The following is a 21,973-nucleotide window of genomic DNA, read 5'->3' on the forward strand; positions in this document are numbered from 1 at the left end:
GCTGGAGTCCTTGGTAGTTAGTGTGTCAAGCCACCTTCAAGGTTATGGACAAAGTCTCAGCTCAGGCAATTCCATGTCTCCAGAGATCCCTTAGGAAATACATTGGAGTGTAACTGACACCCAAGGACACTTTACGTTGAAAATATGTCAAGTCTGCACTCAGCTAATCATTTTGTGTGGACACTTCCCACTGCACAGAAAGAGCAGCCTTGACAGTGTTTGAATTACAGACATCCGATGCCTCCTTGCTACGTTTTCCTCGCTTTCAGCATCAGTCATGAACATGTCCCCAACACTGGCAAATGCTTTCCTCATCTACTGTGCCCCAAGGCAATCAGCTTCTTTAGCCCCAGAGTGTCTTGTATACTCCACTGGGGTTTTGTTGTTGTTGCATGCAGTTTTGAAGTGTCTCCATTGCTTACACCCAAATTCGGTATTTCTATCTCGAAAGAGGGCTCCGGTGGGGCATAACAAGTAACAGGAACCGTGATCAGACACGACTTGCTGCATGAGCCTCAGAGCAGCTGTTCTGTGGGCCTGTGTAAGTCCCACAGCTCCTGGAATCGATTTCTAAGTGAGTATTCAGATAACATCCTTAAATCATCCGTATGCGAACGCGTTGCTATTCTTTTTAAGGTGATTGCATTGGTCACATGCAGCACGCACGACCACTCATTCATCCATGCTGTACTTGGCCATTTCTGTTGACACGACATAACTAGTATTTGATTACTGGCCAGTGGGTTATCCACGACAGATGCCAGAAAGCCATGCTGACTCTGTTCTCTGATCAAAGGTGGTGAAATGGGAGGACATGCAGTGATATTTGCTTTGACCTTGGAAATGCACAAAAGGTCACACCAAATATCACACAATGCGTTACCATGTAACATGAAATATTTGCAGGCCAAGCACCATTTTGGAATTTATTTCTGCTGTTTTTTCCTGTTGAAAACACTAACAATAACTGATTTATAATAAATTTAAGAATGTTTGTAACTCAATAAATACCAAACCAAGGCATTTAGGTTTTTTGTTTGTTTGTTTGTTTGTTTCAAGATTGCAATACCAAAGAAAATATATAGCTTTCTTCTTTGCTTCTTATCTCTTTTGGATTTTGAAAAACAATGAATGAGATATATTATCCCTGTCTGATTGCCTCTCTGCAAAGCTGAAGTGTTGGCAGTGATTTTCTAAATGACAGTATTTCATACTTTTTTTTTAATGGACTTCTATTAAAGATGAATTATACATTTCTTTTAGCAGATGGAACAAGGTTTGATTCAATTTTAATATAGGTCATTATCAGAAATTCAGTATCAGAAGCACCAGGAATGAAGAGCTGTTCTGTGTTGCAAATACAATCCCCACAGCAAAGTGACTTAGGGCGTCATACAAACCTAATGCAGAGCCTGACACCAATTGTACAGTTCCGAGCAAAAGTCACCTCATACAGTGTTTCCTAAAGATCATATTAGCCCTACCATTGGAAAAAAATCAAGCTTATTACCCATGATAAAAGTTGATACCAGATCTAATTCAGATAAACACATTTTATTGTGTTCAGATCAGAAAGCAGAAAAGCAGTACAAAATCCATTACACGTTGCTGGCACTAGAAAATCAGCCTACATGTGTCTTAACTAAAGTGTGGGTCAGGCAAGAAGCAGCAGCCCCCGTTTCCTAATTTAATCAGCAATCAGAGCCCGGGAGTTCAATGTACTCCCCTTCTTCTCCATGATCTGGCAATTTAATGCTCCACAACATGACAGATTCAAAGTAGCTCAGAGTTAAAGACTCAGACACAGGCAGGGAGCTCTGGAATCTGGAAAAATCTAGCTTCCCACTGTGTAAGTGTAGATGGTTTAATTTCTTATAGAAATGTGCCAGTGCCTTGTTTAAAATGCTGGTGTGTGTTTCACTTGGATATGGTTGTTGGTTCCGATCAGATGCGGAGGATTGATCAGATGTATTTTAAAGGCAATTACTTTGATAGCTCTCTCTGATCTCAGGGATAGAAAATGAGCAACACAAGCCATCGTCATGCTCCATTGGGAATGTGGCTTTATGAGACCTTTGACGGCTTGTTCAGGATTTAGGTTACCCTCCTCTCAGCCTTCCAGAATCTGACATCACTCTAATTTTTACATCTCAAAACCAAACTAACCACCCCCAACACCACTGTAGTGTTTGTTCTGTGGTAAGAAAGTCAATGTGATACTTATAGAAATGAGTAGCTTGCTCACTGTTGCTCTTCAAGCAAACCCACAGATACAAGAATAATTGGACACACACTGGTGACAGCTGCCACTAGATACGGTGACTGGCCAATGGGAATTCCCTAGACCATCACGTGATTGATTTTATGTTGGTTTTTTTCTGATGTCAGTTTCAAACTGTTTCAAGTTTGCAAGAACGTGTCACCCTTAGCTTTGGCTAAGAAAGTGAGTGTTTCTCCTGCTGAAGTTGATTTTCCCCCCATACCATGACTTGACCTACATCAGACTTCAACTTCAGCACTTTGAAGGAAAGTACAGTGTAAATTTTCAGTCTGAACATCCAGATTCATCATTAAAACTAGTCATCAGCAGAGAAACTGTATAAACATTGTTCAGTGTAAGATTTTTCTATAGTGTGTGTATGACAATAGCTGTTACACCATTGGATGTGACTTCTGAAGACAGGAAACATTAAATACCTCATTTGTGTTAAGTCATGTCGCGTGTCCTGTGACACAAAATAAAACTACACTTGAAATTGTTTTATTTTACTCATTGGACATTCTTGAAAGTCAACGTCAAACCTTGGTAAAAGTGGGTGAGTTGCCAACCTCATGCCTCTCAAAAATTATATCTAAAGCCTGTATTAGTTATGGTGGAGCTCTTACGGAAAGAGATAGTGTGGCCTGGCCCCTTCATTTCAATGAGAGGCCAGTTTGGTTTGCCCTGTTAGAATGCTCGTTTTGCTGGGTATTTCCTCACTGGGTCGCTGGGCAAACCGTTCAGTTTCTCAGCTTTTACAATCTTAATTGTTATCGTCATCCTAAATCTTGTTGTTAGACGTGAGCAATAAAAAGTTGCAATTTAATTTGCTGGTCTTGAGTGCTCCCTTGAGAGCTGTCCAGGTGGTTTAATGACACCTGACAGACACATTGTTTTCAAAGCGCAGTTTAAGACACCTGGTGTGGCAGCCCAGGAGGGGAGCTCCTTGCCTGTGGCACTGGGTCAATTGTGGAAGTTCAGGAAGGGAGGGGTGGGCAGGGCTTACCCAGCCAATCAGCAGAGACCAACTCACACAAGCTCCCAGCCTCAAGTCTGAAGAAAACAAGCATATTTATAAGGTAAACTGAGCTGTTGTGACAGAAGTGAAACTGCCATGCTCCTTCACTGCTTTTGGTGAATTGACAATCTCGATACGCCAAACCTCTTCATCCTTTTTGAAACAATAAATTCGTGAAGAATGATCCTAAGTACTGCTAACAGTGCAACAATCTTCCTTTAACAACTCCCTGCCATCTCTATCTGCCAATGTTTTTCTGGACTAAAATCGGAGAATCTGAATTATGTACAGTATAAATTGCATTTTAGTGTTTGTACTTATGTTTTATGTAAATAGTTTGTATCATTCAATTGTATGTGAGCATTGAAATAAATCCTACCATTTAGGAAATAATCTGATGGCCCTTTTCTCTGCATAACCTCCAAGTCCCCTCTGTTCCCAGATGTGCCAATCAGTCACTACGTGAAGATCCATGTTAACTTCTAAGAAACGCATTCGTCAGTGCGAGACTGCGGAAGACCTCCTGGGGAAACCCCATACCGCACTCCTAGCTCAGATCCTGTGCCTTCTGGCGTGGAGGCCCGGACAGGCCCAACCAGCTTCCTGATGATTCTATGCTGTCCTAAAAATTTTTACAAATGCTTCCATAGGCAAACGGAAATGTGTGCTAAGGAAAGCCAAATAGGTCCAAGGGGTTGCTATTCAGTCCCGTTGATGATTAATTTATAAAGTTGTATTATATGCATCCTTTCTCCAGCGCACTATATTCCGTTCTTCCTTGAATAAAAAATGGTTTTCCTTTTAGTTTTTGAACAGCTTTGTTGAGGTATAATTGATATACAAAACTGTACATATTTAATATATACAATTTAATGAGTTTGGACATATTGCCTACATTGCGAAAGCCTCACCACCATCAAGGGAATAAATATATCCAATAGAACAAAGCTTGAACTGATGACTAACAGTCAACGTGAACACAGCTGGAAGATGCCTGGCCCACGAAAACCACTCTTGAGAGAGCCATATTTCAGTATTCATGATCCCATTATACACACAGTGTGTATATGTATATACACTTGACCCTTGGACAGCATGGGTTTGAATTGCTCAGGTCCACTTATATGCGGATTTTTTTCAATAAATTCTGTAAATGTATTTTCTTTCCCCTGTGATTTTCTTAACATTTTCTTTAGCTTACTTTATGGTAAGAACACAGTATATCATACAGATGACATACAAAATATGCGTTAATCCACTGTTCATGTTATTAGCAAGGTTTTGGGTCAATAATAGGCTATGAGTAGTTAGGTTTTTGGGGAGTCCAATATTGTATGTGCATTTTTGGCTGTGGCAGGGGGTGCTCCTAATCCCTACGTTGTACAAGGGTCAATTGTAACATATACAAATAAAAATGTGTGTAGGTAAATTTTCCATTCATTGGAAGGACGAAAGGGACCTCTTAATATAAAGGCAAAAAAAACACTCAAAACTCCAAATAATGAAATGTGGAACTTTTGCAGAATTCCAATAACAGTTTACACCTTTCTGTCAGTTCAGAAGGTGAGCTACATGCAGAAGTGAGTCTTGACACAATGTGCTTTCTTGCTTCTTGTTTCTCTGAAATGTCCTTTGCAAGTATGGAGAGCTATACTCTGAATTTTGATGGTCTCACATGATGCTCTTCTATCTAAATCCTCTTCGTTGAATCAGCTTATTTTGTTCCAAATAAAATAAAATTTGAAATATAATTTAAAAATTTCATCTGGACCCACTTGAAATATATAACATAACTTTGCATTGAGCCCAGCTTGTGAGGAATGGCAGAAATGATTGAATGTATGCACTGCGTCACTGTAAATGTTTAATACAAGAGGAAATTGTTCTTAAAACAACACGTACAGCAGGTGTATTTTTCTGGAATATATTTGATTTGTTATTTTTTCACAGTAGATATAAAGATAAAATCTGAAATTGCTTTTTTCTCACTTTGTTCTGCATGAATTTCCAGGGGGTAACATTTGAAGCTCTCCCATCATCCCTCCATGGAGAAAGTAAAGAATTGATCTGTGAGATGAAAGTGGACTGCACAGCAGGGGGAGAAGGCAAGGGAAGGGGATTGTCCTCAGAGCAGAGAATTTCAGACCTGCACCTTTCAAGGTGGAGCTGCCCTGGGCAATGGCACCACCTGGGGTGTGGCCAAGCCATTTGGAGACAACGTATATCTGGAGGGAGATATCACTGGAGTGGATATCATGTCGTTGTCGAGGCATAAGGAGGCTCTAGGAAGCCTGGTAGGCGAGGGAGGAGGTGGAGACAGAATGCTGACTCAGGGCCGAGTGCCTGAACAGGAGAGTGGTGAATTGAGAAGTAACTGACAGCAATGCTCAGAAAAGAGGAGGTATCACCATGTGGCACGGGGTACCCACAACGGAAGTGGGAGAGAAGAGGGTGTAGTATCACTGGACTTGTTCACTGGCAGGCAGGGGGAAGAAACTTCCTTTCTTCTTCCAAGACTGGGAAGGCGGCCTGGAGAACGCAGCCTCCGACTAAGCTTGGGGTTTCAGTGAAAGAGCAATGGCTGAGCCAGCTGTTCAGAGAGGGTGAGCGATTTCAGGAGATTTCTGTAAAATACAGTGGACTTAAGGGGACAGTGTGGTCTCAAAAGAAGGGACCTGAATAAGGGAGAGACCTGGAAAAGGTGACTGTAAGTGTCCTAACTGAGGCAGGCTTCCTTTGTCCCTAGTTCTGAGGGAGGCAGGTGGGGAACAAACAGAAAGGATTAAAACTCTCCCAAAGATTTGTGTGTGTGTGTGTGTGTGTGTGTGTGTGTGTGTGTGTTTATCTCATTCATTGCATATAAACTTTTGGTTGTTTAGTTTTGCTTTCTGAAAAAAAAAATGCAGTACTTATTTCTGAACTCCTTTTAAGGACCCAGTAAGTTGTTTTGTTTTTCTAATTTATGGTGATGGTCCCAAATCTTCCCCAGATACAAGACAGCACACAGCAATATGCAGCTGGGACTGGAGATTGCCCTTGTATTCCTGAAGAAAAAGATTTGGGCTTTCTGTATAACTTTTCTTCTAAAGAATTTAAAGTATTAAATTGATTCATCAAAATGCTAAAAATTAAGTTGAGAGATTTTATGCCTGTTTTAGACAATGAAACACATAGGGAGTTGGGGACTTCTCTATATTTTAACTCAAAGTAAAAATAGTATGCAGGTCCACGGTGATATTATGACATGTTTCTAAGTATGTGTAGATCATTTTGCTTTTAAATGAACTGGTTCTCTTTTAAGGCTTCATCACAAATATTTTATACAATGAGATGCTATAAAATCTGATTATTGGTATGATTAAAAAAATCCATTCAGAAATTATACTGTGTACTTAGCATTAGTCATCAAATAAGTCAAAAGAAGCCCATACATCACCATATAAATATCTTGTGATTTTAGTGAGACTCTTCCCAAGTAAACTATAATGAAGATAATGAACAAAGTCTTAAATGATGCCCATCCAGCTTCCCGTTGTGGAAGGACGAGACCATGCTGTCTCCTGTATGGAGACTGAGGCACGGTCATGCGAGTCGGTGTATGGCTTTATTGTAGCATATTGTACCATGAATTCATACAAATACATCAGTAAAGAATTTTTTGTTTTGGTTTCAAAAATTTGGTTTTTTCTTAACAAAATATTAAAACAGTTTCAAGCTTGAGAAGTGTGCTATAACCTAAGAGTATGACTTCTAACCAGAGGGACCGCTCCATTTCTATTTCTACTCAGCTGTGTGATCTGAAACAGTACAGCTAATCTTTCATTACTTGAAATTTCTCATGCCAATTAAGCTAACAGGCTCTTATTTATGCCACAGGAAACAGTCCCTATGCATGTTTGTTGGAAATTCTACATCAGGACCCTGTGTGATGGGAGTCATTAAAACTCAGTTTCTTTATTCAGAGACACTGTCTTGCTGAATACTTTCTCCTCCATCTGTCCTAATTGTAACCAACATATAAAAACCACTTTGCATTTTTACTTTTCAAAATGTTCTTTCCAGCATGAAAACCAAAATCGATGTTCTTGCTTTTCTGTTACCCGGCCCCCCGCCCCCGCTTTACTCAGCGGAAGTTCCTTGAGATTATGGGCTCAGCCTATAATTTTCTATCCTTGGACTGTTTAGAGTAACACTGAGCACATAGCAGGTTGTTGAAGAATTGGCTCATCTACTTAGCAGCAGCGTCAGCGGCAGCAGTAATCGTTGAAACCACATCGATATTTTTTAAAATTCTACTGTGTTGAAGTTTGCTGTGTAACCCTGCTTCGTTGTATTTTAACATGGAATCAGTAAAGGGCTTTATAAGATACAGAAGAAGTGAAATTACGTGGATTATCCCCCGTGACTCCCATGGGTGGCTCCTGTGTGAGCAGCTGGAGACCGTTGCTTTTCCCAGTCGTGGGTGCATATTTGCATTACACCTGAATGTCCACCGACACTGTGAAGTAGAATCGTCAGCCACCTTTGCTGCAGCCCAGAATATTTTACCATTTAAGCGAAGAAAAATTGTTCTTTAATTTTGTTCTGTAACCCTGTTTCCAAGTGGAACTCAGTATTTAAGTAGTTTGTATAAGTTCATGATTCTATTTTTGGCAACTCTGGTTTTTCCTTTAGTGAGGGTTGCAGACCCAACACAGCAGGAAGGGACAAAGCACTTTAACCTTTGCAAATGGAGAATCCTACGACAGTAACACAATTCAAAAATGCATCTAATTAGCATATTCATACTAACCAATTTTTACTCCTCTCTCGCTCTGCATGATTTCCCAATTATGCTATTTCATTCCAATTATTTTACTTTTGAATTTTTAGAGGATATCAGTTTAAAAGCCTATTAATTCAGAAGGGGCGGCATAAAGTCTTCAGATTCTTTGTGAGCGGCTATACCTTTGACCACACTTTTAATTGAGTGTTTTTCTCCCTTGATTTGACTGCAGACCTTAGAACCAGGGTTCTTAGGTCCTGTACAGCCAGTGTCGTGCGGGCGATGAGAGTGACAACAAACCCGGGGTTGGGTGGGCATCCTTCTCTCAGCAGGTGTGGGCCCCTCCCCACATGGCCTTACATTCCGGGGACTCACACAATCAGGTTATTTCCTTGGCCCTGTGGACTTTTGGTTATCCTTCTGTTGTAGAAGTTGATTTAATATTCTCAGGAGAAAGACATTCGGAGAGGGGGGATTTCCTAAAATGGTGTGAGTAAACTCTCCAACAGAACTGGAAACGATAAGCCGGCAGACAAGCAGGTCTCTAGTTTCTTCTTGACTTCCACATCTCACAGTTCTCCCCAGCCTCACCGGTGAGAATTTGGGGGGCTAGCCAGAGCTCTTGGCTCAGGTGATCTGACTCTGATCACTGACTCCATCACCCACTCTGTGGATTGGACACGTTCCATGAACTGGTGAAACCTTGGTTTCTGACTCTGTAAAACAGGGATTCTCAAAGCACCATATTGGGGTTAAATGAAATCAAATAAAATAATGACTGTTACATGCCAGTACCTGCCACAAAGTAGTGAGAGACTATACAAATGGAAAATGCCAGACCACATATGAAGATAGAACAGACTCACAAGCTGCAACAACCAGCCCAGGAAGCCAGCCTGCTCTCTCTAACTAAGTCAGACCTGTGGGGAGCCAGACCACTATCTCTAGTGACTGACCCCAGACGCCCATCAATAACCCCTGTAACAACGGGCCCCAAATAGTCAGCTTCTGCAACCTATATTGCCCTGCTTCCAATATAGGACCAGCCAGAAAGCCAAATGTGCTCGCCTAACCAACCTCCCAGGACACCCCGCTTCTAGCTAGCCCTTCTCCAGCTTCCTCAGGCCAACAGCCTCTAGTCAGGCCCTCCTGAGATCACCCGTTTCCCGGTAAACCTTCCCCACTCCGCTGTCTCCTTTCAATGTCTTGCTGCCCAAACACAAGCGATGGTGGCTGACTCGACGGCAGCAAGTTCTGAATAAACGGCCCCTGCTTTTTCTCTTTTGCTTGGTCTTCACTTATTTCCACAGTATTATTCAGTAAATATTACGATCAGAACAATAAAGTAATTATTGAACTAAATATGAAATCAATGAATCGTCGAGTAACACGTCTCCAGAGGACTCAGGCTGACATTAACACAGCTCGGTTTATGTTCCCATTTTTTTTAATTTAATTGAATCTTTATTGATAGTCTTTTCTTACATTCATTTTATTTTGCTTGATCTTGATTTTCTTAGTACATTATTGATGGGCATTATGTCTGGTTTATGTTCCCAGCTTATTGGCTGAGAGTGTGGGTTAATTTCTCAGTGGGTCTGCGTTTCTAGTCTAAGGTCCCAAGGGCCAAACTTTTGAATTCACTGTCCAACAACCACACACAGCAGGGCGCAGGGCTTTTCACAACAGATGAGGTCTTCTCTGTTCCTTCTCTCAATCTTTAAGGCTTGTCACAATGCTCAGAAGGAAATTGGTTTGGGCTCTTGAATGTATTTGTCACAAAGCCCTGTGGTTGTAGAGCTGTGTACAAATTGATTCTTTGATGATTCATTCCAGTATTTTTAATGGGTATTGAATTTGAGCTATTCATGTCTCGATTTCTGCTGGTTTTCCTTTTAGATATTTTTTACCTTTTATGTGATGAAAATACATCACTTTTCAATGCCTTACCCATTTCTTGGATCCTATCTGCGTTTACAATAACTGCTGAAAACCCAGTGATTACATCTGCTTGGGCACAATTCTTGGTGGCCCCGTGGTTATCCTACCCATACACGTTCACTTGGGGCTCACTGAGACTTCTTAGTGATGTTATATGAAAATAACAGGTAAATAAAAAACAGAAAATAACAGATAAAACGCAGATACACACATTTCAGAAGATGCCGCACATCTGACCCTGTGTATCCTGCCACCTCGCAGCTCAGACACAACCAGAATCCGTATGACCAGACCTCTGACTTCTGACCAACAGTAATGAACAGCCCCCTATGAAAAGAAGATCAAACAACAATTTGGTTTTCACGTAATCTGTTACACAAATCTCTCTACCTCAAGCCAGAGGAAAACAGGAGGAAACAAAATAAACCACTGAATGAGGTGTCAATAGCATCCAATTAAATGGTGACAATTTATAGCAGTAATTTATTACATTGTTGCTCTTAACAATGGGTGATCTGGCACAGAGCTAGTTACAAGTGGAAACAATGTAGCCTATAATTTTGCTGTTAATTTCAGCCTTGACAGATGCCAGGCCCTAGCAGAGGGGTTCCTGGTCAGGAAGAAGAGAAATTGCATATTTTCAGTTACCATGAGGGATAGCGATGTACTTGAGATACTTAAAGAGAACTGTGCTTGTGTGTTTCTTATCATATAATCATAAATATAGAGACATGGCTCATTTCATTAGGTTTAAGGTTCTGCAACATGAGGAAAATAACAGTGGAAATACAGTCATGGAATAAAAGAACTCAGCATCAATTTCTCTATGTGCAAATTCACTTAGTCTTAACTTACACTACTGAATGATTATCTTAACTTACACTACCAAATTATTATTAGTCATTTGTGTATAGAAGACAAGCTATACTTATAAATCACATGAGTTCCTTGTCAACATGAAAATGTGCCCAGTCCAAGAGTTCCAGAAGTTATTGGGATATCTAAATGGATATGTAGACAGAGTAGGTTGGCTGTATCATGCGACTGGATGAAAGGACATACTGGGAAAACGGAGCTTGTGCTCTCAGTGGGATGGAAACGAGGGAGAGGACATTAGTGAGGTTGAAATTCTCATCTCCACCATAGGGAAGGTGCTTGTTCCAGGATGTCGTGTCTGTATGAGTTTGTGGGACACAAACACACACACGCGCACACACACATGCACATGTTTTTCTTGTTTTCCATTGATAATCGATCACAGCACATTAGGATTTCACTATGGAAAATGTTTCTACAATTTCAGAATAGTGCATTTTTCTTCTTTTTCAATTTTTTAGAAAAACTGGAGGGAGGATGGTATTAAAATTTTCCCAGAAAATGTGTATAAATGCCCAAATTAGAAAGAACTAGCACCCAGTGGTTTTCTTTATTGTCTTGTGGCTGTACCAAATGACTTTCTACTTTTCCCTGTTATTGTAAAATTGCAAGGATCAGTGAACATTGATCATTGGAGCATGAAATGGAGGCCAATTTTACCTGAATTATAAATTTGGGCAATTGCCATTGAAGCCAATAATTGCCTAATCGCCAGCCTTCCTCTGCAGTTGGAACCGGGCCATCAGATTTCACGAGAAATAAATGGGTTTGTTGATGTGAATATGAGGCTTTCTGCGTATTAATCTTGCTATTTGAAGTCTTTGTGAAACACACTTGCCAGGGCTGATTGTGCCACAATCACATAAGAATCATTCAGAATGATACTTTCCGTTTTCTTTTTATTCACTCACTATCTGAGCGTGGTGTCTGAGAGCTGAGGAGTAGGACACACAACATCTCAGTGAGACATTTTGTGTCTCTCCTTTTCGTTGGCATCAGAGGCCCAATCACTGTTCATGGAACAGAAAAAAAAATGCAAAGGAAAAAGCTAAAGGTTGGAAGCTAGACAGCATATTAATAAACAAAAGAAAATTTTAAAGCACAGAGAAGATCTGAAAGGAAACTATTTAAGTAATGATTTTTGATTTGAATTTCATATTTATTTAAAACTGCAGTTCAAGATATGAACTAGCCCTTCGGGAAGTTTAAGCCTTTCAGTAAGGCAACGAGGAGCTGGGATTTGCACACTTGTATTTGGCTAACATCCAGTCAGAAGGAAAAGTAAAGGAGACCCCAAGGTCGTCTTTATTGATTCCTCTGAAAATAAGGACGAAAGAATTAAAACACATACACAGTTTTTACATTGGAATTGTCTCTTGTACAAGGTTTCTCAAAAATGGATTGTAGTCTTCTAAATTATTGCCGTTTCCTGAATGGACTTTGGTCAAACTATGGGAAAAATTAAAAATTACAAGCAATACAACAATAATCACCTTTTAAAAATAGTGACCGTCTCAGGTTGGGTTTCCTGGAAGCAGACAGTAAGATAGTGTTTGGGGGCAAGACACTCACCCCTGAAGGGAAGGGGAGGGGAGGAAGCAGGGCTGGGCAGAGGGGAGGTTTAGGTGGAGGTCCCCTGATCAGGCCTCCCACCCTGGAAGGAGCTGGAGAGGGGAGCTGCCAGTAGAGTTGTCCTGCGTCAGGCTGAACAGGCCAGGTGCTCACACCCCTCTGCCCAGGCTTGGAGGAGGGTGGCCAGAGAAGGGCACAGCTGTGCGCGAGGCCGCTACCTCACCAATCCTCAGAGGACCAGGGCCAGGTGTCCGCCGAACACAGTCTGTCTCTGGGCGGCGGGGGCTTGACTGAAGGGGGATCTGGGTGGCACATCTTTGGGTCTATCAAAGTGAAACATGCAAGGTTAAAATGTTCGAAGGTGTGAGTTCCCCATGCTGTATATTAAACAACAGTTTAAAAGCAACACTTTATTGTTTATATTCCCCAAACTGTCTTTCATACCCCGTGGCAACCCTGTGGCTACCAGTTTGTGCTGTCTAATCCCCTCACCTTCTCCCTCATCCACACCCTGCAACCATCTAGCAACCATCAGTTTTTCTTCTATATCTCTGAGACTATTTCTGTTTAGTTCGCTCATTTATTCTGTTCTTTAGATTGCACATACAAGTGAGATCATATGGTATTTGTCTTTCTCCATCTGACTTATTTCACTTAGCATAATATTCTCTAGGTCCATCCATATTGTTGCAAATGGTCCGCGGGGTAGTAGATTGGGAGCGGGGGACGGGTTATTGCTTTGGAGGGGTATAAATGTCTAACTATTACATTCTTTTGTACACCTGAAACTGAAAAAAAAAAAGGTTAACACCCCAAGGTAAAAAAAAAAAAAGTAACAGTTTAAAAGCAAGTGTGCCCTAACGATTACACACACACACATACACACACACTCACTCACACACTGCTAGAACTAACACACAAATTCAGCACAGTTGCAGGATACAAAGTCAACACAAAATCAGTTACTTTTCCGTACACTGACAATGAACAATCTGTAAAGGAAATGAAGAAAACAATTTCATTTTCAACAGCATCTAAAGGTTCCCATTCCAAACAATTCCATTGTGGGGTAGAGAGGAGGTTTTCCCACACCACCTACAAGCAGTTCTCTGACACTACCTGTCCTACAATTCAACTCCGTTCTCACACTGCCTGCTCGGAGATAGCATCAGATCCCAGAGGTGAAGGGCTCGGTCCCACAGGGCTGCCCCCTTGCCCAACTTCAGCAGCCAGTGTCCAGTTCAGGTTGTCACTTGGCTTTGACGCCCTGGCTGTAGATGGGAAGCTCCAATGCTCCCCTCCTTGAGTTCGATTGATTTGCTCACAGAACCCAGATACATCACTTACTGGATCATCGGTTTATTACAGAAACCGATGGAACAGCCAGAGGGCAGAGATGCAAAGGACCAAAGATAGGGAAAGGAAGCGAAGCTTCTGTGTTCTCAGGGCACCGCTCTCCCCAAACTCCACGTGTTCACCAACCCGAAAGCTCTCTGAACAGGTCCATTTGAGTTTTTCGAGGGCTTCTTTACAGAGGTAGGATTGATTACATTGTTGGCCGTTGGGGACTGCTTAGACCTCCAGCCCCTCTCCCCTCCCTGGAAACAGAGAGTAGGGTGGTTGTTACCGGGGGCTGGGGGCTCGTGGAGATGGGGCGATGGACCCTGAAGGGCACACACTTGCAGCTCGTAGGTAAATAAGTCCTGGAGAGCGAATGCTCAGCACGGTGACTGTAGTCAACAATCCTGTTATAAACTCTACGTTGCTAGGAGACACACTGTTTATGTGATGAGATAGATGGTGAGCTCCGGCTATGCTGGTGACCACACTGCACTGTATCAATGTATCAAATCACCATATTGTGCTGCTGAAACTCGCACAATGTCATATGTCAATTATATGTCTTTTAAAAAGGGGATGGCTAAGATGCTGAAACTTCATTTGTAAAGAGTAGGAATCATTGATTTATTATCTGTAAATGTTTGCAAAATAAACTGATACTTTCTTCATGGAATAACTGCCAGATACTGATCTCGGCATCCCAAACCTACGCTTCTTGTTCTTTAGGGCGTGTGGAGCGTGATAGACCAAAGTCAAGGTTGCAGAAGCCATCAGACGGCTGGGTGTAACCAGGCTGGGAGGGGGCGTCGGAGGCAGGGAGGCTGGGAGGGTCGGTGGCATATTCCAGCCCAGGGGTGGAGAGAGCTGGCGTGACGGCAGCCCAGAAACCACACGGAGTCTGTCTCACAAGAGTGGAAACTTCTCTTCTTTAGTCCAGATTTCTACACTTCATTTTGTCCTTAGCACTTCGATGACGTAATTGTGAAGAAAAAGTAAACATCTGATTCTCATGCCCACTGGGGACTGATGAGATAGCTGTGTTGCTCCTTTCTGCTCCGCACCCCCACCAGCTAATATTGCCCCCAACTGAGCCCAGGAGGTGGAGCAGAGGGACATTCATCAAAGTGACAGATCCACCCAAGATGCAGAGATTGGAAGCCCCTCACAGTTCCCTTTAAAGACCACAATCTCTTTGCCTTAAAGACTGACTAAAATCAGTCACTCTGAGCCTCATTGAGAAGCAACAGACTGTCCTAGAATGAACTAGTAAAACACTCAAGGTTTTCTTCAGTCTGAGTAAGACCGTAATTTATTGGCCCTATAAGTCTACCCAGTGCCAAAAGCTATGTCTAGTATGACACTGATATTTCATCAATGAAGATACTGTATTTTTGTGCTGTACCTTCAGTTACTTTTATATTTTGGATGTGTAACTCAAGAGTACGACATAGACTAAGAATAATGCACAATCTGGGTACATTCCATCTCTTTTCACAGATTTGTGTAAATTTTAGAGCTTTTAGTGTCCTTCTACTGTAGCACACAGTGGGATGTATGTAGTTACATCACCTGTATCGCCGGGGAGTGGACCCATGGGCCTTGGGGGACCCACGTGTTGTGCACACTTTTTCTCCTCTTGGTGTAAGTAAATTCTATACCACTTGGGGGAAAAAATGTTTTCAAACCAACAAGATGATGACAAAATAATAGAAAAAATGGACAAAGGATGAAATGTGAGTTGAAAAAGTACAAAGGGCCAGGACATATGTTGACAAAGGTCCAGCATCCCTGGGATTCAGAAATGCAAAATTCTGTTTCTCATTCACCATATTGATCAAGACAAAAGGGCACGGTACACTCCTGATAATGTTGAAAGTGTGTGGAAACTAGCTCCCTTCTAGTGGACATATCAACAAACTAACATACCTTTTTGGGGGCAGTTGGCAACATATTTGAAAAGCTTTAAAGTTTGCTTGGCATTCAATCCACATCGTCTGTCCCACAGAAAGAGCAGAATTCCGTAAGGAAGCTTGCTTTCTAAGGGCGCAGTCCGAGGCCATCCCTTGCTCAGTCAGTTCCTTGCATGAATGGCTGCATAGAACGTGAGGCCACGTGCTTACTGACATTGTGAATAAATTAGTGCAATCAACTTTGAGGGAAATATGTAAAAACATTCACTGGATACAACCACAGGGGGTCACTGGGTGCCTCATGCACAGTTTCCACCCAGAACTGGAAAGAGCAAAAGTAGCAGAATTTTAAGAAAGTTTGTGGTTGGGGAAAAAAGAATCCTCGGAGTGAAGAGAAGGATGGGTAATGAGAGGGACGTAGTGTGCCAATGTCCAGGGAGACAAGGTTAAAAATCTTCTATGTTTCGGATAGAAGATTCTGGACCAATTTTTATCCCTGAGGAGTAGACCGAGAAGTTGAATAGACACCAGAAAGAAGGTAACTGAGCCACCTGGGTGCCTAGGTGAGAGGTGGTGTGGCTGCATCCCACGGCACCTGGGGAGGGGGTGCGGGCAACAAGCCAGGGCACAGGCCCCGGGTTAATGGGGGGAAGAGCAAAAATGATGAATGAAAACGGAGGCAGGTTGGTAGAAGTGGGGATGCAAACCTGAAGTAGATCCATGGCTGATCTCGCAGAGGTTAGAAATAAGAGCTTCTGTTCAAAACTACACGGAGCTTTTAGGAGAAGGGGAGACATTTGAAAGAATCATCACAGAGAATGGGAAAACGAGTTGTTATAGCTTAGAGACTTTACTGGATGGTAAAGGACTATCCTTTGATTCTGGTTTGTTTTAATCTAGAGAGATTTTCTCCTGAATGTCTCTATACTTACTGTAAAAACATACTGTGTTTTTATTCACAAAGTTTTAGAATGATTATGAATGAAAATATGAGGAGACTGTCCTCTGAATATGATGTGGCTTATCTGTCTACCAGTTATTACTTTTCCCACTTACCATTTCTATTAGAAGCTGGTAGAATTTGACATAAAGCCCAGAGATTTCATAAACAAATTCATCTTAGCCAAAAATATTGAACAAAAGGACAAGCTAATAATAATACATTTCAACCTTCTACTTGTGCCTGGGAATAAAAATGGCTGGAAAAGTCTCTTTTGATCCACATATTCAAAATTAAAAAAATAGTGAGTGGGAAGCCAGTTCAAAATAGTAAAAGTAATCTGCATGGCTGAACAACTTTATAAAAATATGACTCCTTATATTCCAGTCAGACGTATTGTGACATCCATGTATACTCTATATTTTTATTTTACTAGAAATAATCACAATCGTTGACTTGTTGGTTCACGTGCCAAGGAGATTTAAGCAAATGTATAGACTGAAGTCTTTCACCATGGAGTATCTATCTATCACTTATTAATTTTTAAGACTTTAAAGTAGTTATGGAGACAGTATTTTTTTGTTGGGTATATGTATTGAAAACACATTTTTCAGTCTGGCTTGCATTTTTACTTTCTAATACTCAACAGAAGTTCATAATTTTAATGTAATCTAATTTATCAGTATCTTCCTTTAGAGTTAATGTTTATTGTGCTTAATTTAGGAACGTTTTGCATATGCCCAAGGTCAAAAGATATGCTCATAAATTACTCTCCAGTATCTTTATTGTTCTTTTGTCACTTTGATCCAGAATCCACGTAGAATTGATTTTTGTCTATGGTATGTAGTTGAGGCCAATATATTTTTCCATGTAAATAGCTACTCAACCTATCATGATTTATTCAAAAGATTCTTCTCGTCCTCACATTACTGCAGTACCAACTACTGAATAAGATATATGTCCATTTATAGACGAGTCTCTTTCTAGATTCTATAACATTCCATGCTCTATTTACCTCTGTAAAAATTGTCCCAACTTTGTTATTTTTGTTCAAGCTTATCTTGGCTATTCTTGGCTAGTTGCATTTCTACATGGATTTTTCCTTCAACATTTAAATTTCTACATGAAGACCTGCTGGAGTTATAATTGAGATTGCATCTCTCAATTTGGGTACGATAGTCATTTTTAAAATATTAAGTGTTCCAATCCATTTACATCGTACATCTCTACATTTATTTGTCTTCTTAAATTCGTCTCGATATTGTCATATAGTTTTCTGTACAGAAATCTTGCAAAATGCTGTTTTTAGTTGTTTCTAGAGATTTCAAGTATTTGTACTATTGAAAATGACATTTTTAAATCACTCATGTTCTAATTGTTTATTGTAAATGTGTAGAGATATGACAGATGTTTACGTATTGATCTTTGTTATGAACTGAACTGTTTTCCCAAGAATCCATATGTTCAAGTCCTAATCCCAATACCTCAGCATGTGCTGTATTTGGAGACAAGACCTTTAAACGGGTAACTAAGGTTAAATGAAGTCGGTCGGTGGGCTCCAATCCAGTTTGACTAGTGTTCTTAGTAGGAGAGAACATTTGGACACACAGATACTAGTGGAGCATGTGCACAGAAGGCTGACCATGTGTAGCGGCGACAAGGCAAGGAGAGAAGCTCCAGAGGAAACCAACCCTGCCAGCACCTTGACCTTGGGCTTTCAGCCTCCAGAAATTGGAGAAAATACATTTCTGTTGTTTAAGCCACCCAGTGTGTGGTCTTTTGTCATGGCCGCCCGAGCAAACTAACCCAATCTTATGTCCATAAGTCTGGCTAACTAGTAAATAAGATATTTTTATTTTTTCCCAGCCTTTCTTCCCTTCCAGTTCTTTATGGGAGAGTTGGTCTGCAACAAGTTAATACACAATTACTCCAAATAAGAAAATACACTGATGATTTTTTTGAAAAAATGCAGATAGGTCAATATGAAGTCAAATAAGTGAGAGAAGTGCCAAGGTCATTTAACGTACACATCGTCCCTCAGTCCACAGAACGTGCAGTAGCTCCTGGCATGCAAGGATGGTGGGTACAGTGGGTGGGGATCAGTCAGGAAGCTCATGCTCTGGCAGAAAAACCAGGAGTGGGAGTTGGACGGCCTGGCTGGAATTTGTTTTCACCTATGAGCTTTGGAACCTTGGTGGAAACACCACTTTTTTATTTTCCTCATTTGTGAAATAGAGCCACAAACTCCTTTCTCCATGGTGCCGAAGTGTGGATCAAAATCAAAATGAGAGACTGCTATGAGCCTTCTATAAATCTTGAAGAGTTATAGGAGGGGGATGTGTAACTGTGATTTTTCTCCTTTTAATTGTGTCATTCAGCACAGAGGATGGAGATATCTATATGGGAAAACAAAATGAAATGTTTTCCCTGGGAAATTTTATCTCGTCTGTAGAACCAACGCTACATAAAGTATCCATTTTTCCAGTCCTCAAAGTTATAGGAATTTTCTAGGAAAATAAACTGTTTTGATATCATTGACCCTACGTCAGGTGCCTTAAGGTATAGGTGGCTCTGACCCATCTGAAAATGTGAGAGAAGCTGAGGCAACCTGTACCGTCTGCCCTTCCCAGAGAGAACATGTGTGAGAGAGAACACGTGTGTGTGTGTGGCAGGGGTGGTTGGTGACCCAGCAAAGTCATCACTGAAGCTCTGGCGAGGTGGGAAGGACCTCCCTCAGAAGCTTAGGGGATTATCGGATGGTAGAAAAATCACACATCTACTTGGAATAAGTTGATTATGAGTTACTTATTATTTCAGCTACATACATTTCAAGTTCAAGAGAAGAGACTTCATGCAAACATAACACTGTCTGTGTCGTTGCTATCGATCTGTCTCGTATGGATTTGGGGTAAACAGGATGGTTAATACCAGCCGCAACCAGGGGCCCCACTCCATGGATGTACACCGTGGTGTAAACCATCATTTACTTTTACATGCACGTGGGTGAGAGAAAGATACATTACAAAACGAACGGATCTCTCCATAAGTTGAAAAGAAAAGAATGTATGGAAATACTTGCTGTGAGAAAATCACTTAGCAGGTGAGGAATTACAGACAGCTTCTGTGCACCCCCTGGGGGAGCAGATGTCCTCCCTCCCTGCCAGCTCTTGAGAACAGAGTATTATGAGAGCAGATAAAACGGAAAGAGAAATATTTTAGGAGGTATTAATAACGAAGAGGAGATGACAAGATGAAATGTGGTGACGATCAAAACCTGAAAGTATTGTAACTCCAAATTCTGTTGGTGGCGTTTTATTGGAAAACTCTATCTGGTTTTATTGCCGTATCTACAGTGTAAAGTTTCTTTCATAACTGCTGTCCTTGGAAAAATGGTTAAAATGCTATTTTTATTGCATTGAAGTTATGAAAACTGCCATTTCTTATAAAATAGTAACAGACTTCCCATAAAGACAAATGAAAGAAAAAAAGAAAATAGGATCTAAAATAGAAGTAGAGATATAATTAAAATAATTATGGTGAATTAAATTGAAGGAAGAAAATATAAATACTTCTACTATGAAAGGCACGTGTAGGAAAACTTTAGAAAATTCCAAAGGTAAGTTATGATAATGATATTGAGGTTGAAATATAATCACAAAATCTTATTAGACTGAATTAATATGAGAAAAATACACTGGTTAAATAAATTGACTGTTTAATAGTGAGTGAAATAGTAACCAATTTTCTCTCCTAGCCCCAAGCAATGCCTTGCCTTCATTTTTTCTGTGAAATTATTGGAATTACATTACTCTTCCTGTGAGAAAAAAGAAAGAATTATCAAAGCATTTCACATCATACTTGCCAATAATCTTCAAAAGTTATTAGTCCAGCAAAATTTTTATTCAACAAAGATTCGTGCTATTTCTTCCTCCTTATACCATTTCCTTCCCCACATTGGTTGCTGCGGGCTGTTATTCTAGCAAACCTATCTGGCTATTCTACCTGCAGACTATATCCTGACTCCCCCTAGCTCCTTCCCTCCCTCTGCGTCCAGCCTTCCCTTGTCACATCTCGGTGGCCAGTGTGCTGGCCTTCCCGCCCCACCCAGGAGTGAGATGCTGTCCTCCCTCCCTCACACCTGGTGGCCGGATGCTGTCCCCCTGCTCCCCTCCTGGGTGCTCAGTGCACAGCAGTCTGAGTGACCTTCTCACGTCTTGGCTGGGTCCTGCCATTCCCCTGTTGAGAGCCCTCCATGGGTCCCACTGCATGTGGCTAACAATGAACAATCCCTCCCATGCCCTTCGAGGCCCCCAGTGACGAGGCCCAACCCTCGCTCGGCCCCCAATTCCTGACATTCCTCCCCTTTGCTCTCCGACGTCCAGCCATGGTGGCCCCTTGTCTCATCTGAGGATGTTGGCACGTGCTGCTCCCTCCCAAGGCTGCCCACGATTGTCACCGGCCTCGCTCTCACCCGCCGTACAGTCTCACTGCCTTCACAGAGGGCGGTCCCTGACCCTCAGTCTAAACCAGTGCCTCACCCCACCTCAGATATTCTTTTTCACGACTGCCAATCTTCACTTTCATAGGACTTTGCACAGTTTAAAATCATATGTTAATTTTCTTATATGTTTCATATCTGTGAACCCTGGTTGATGGAATTCTTTGAAAGCAGGAACCAAATCCTTTTGTTCTTCACGGCAGACTTTGTGCTTGGCACGAGGCCCAGCACCATTTCTCTAGATGTTGGTTGAGTGACTACATGACCCAGAGTCCTCTGTCACTATAGGCTGATTCCCCATGCAAATTCAATGACTCTTTTGTATTGGAACCTAATTTCTCTTTAGACAAATTGCAAAATGCTTATTGCCTTTGAATCCCATGGACATCTATGAGATTTAAATGAATACTAGTTATTCCCATTTAACAGATAAGGACCTTAAGGTCACAGATCACATGACTTGACTTCAGTTACACAGAAAGTGGCAGAGTCTGATCTCAAGCCCAGTTTTTTCTTATTAAAGTCCAGTAATATTCTTTACAACAATGACCTGTTGTTGATTAATTACTGATCAGAGTTTAATTCATCTTTTGGTCCTGCCACCCAAAAAATATTCTGAGCATGTTAATAAATAGATAAGTGAGAACCCCATGTCCATATTTACTTCCTGGGCTGCGTATACAGATTCCAGTATCCAGGAAACCTACGAAATGCCATAGGAAAACAAAAAAACATATCGATTCTCCGCCAAACACTTTGAACATAGACCACAGTTGTCTCAATAATGAAGAGAAATAGAATTCTCTCTCCTTGTAGAAATGAGAAAAACGGACACTCAGAAATTACAGAAAT

The sequence above is a fragment of the Rhinolophus ferrumequinum genome, chromosome 7 (genome assembly GCF_004115265.2).
Source record: "Rhinolophus ferrumequinum isolate MPI-CBG mRhiFer1 chromosome 7, mRhiFer1_v1.p, whole genome shotgun sequence".
Classification (NCBI taxonomy): domain Eukaryota; kingdom Metazoa; phylum Chordata; class Mammalia; order Chiroptera; family Rhinolophidae; genus Rhinolophus; species Rhinolophus ferrumequinum.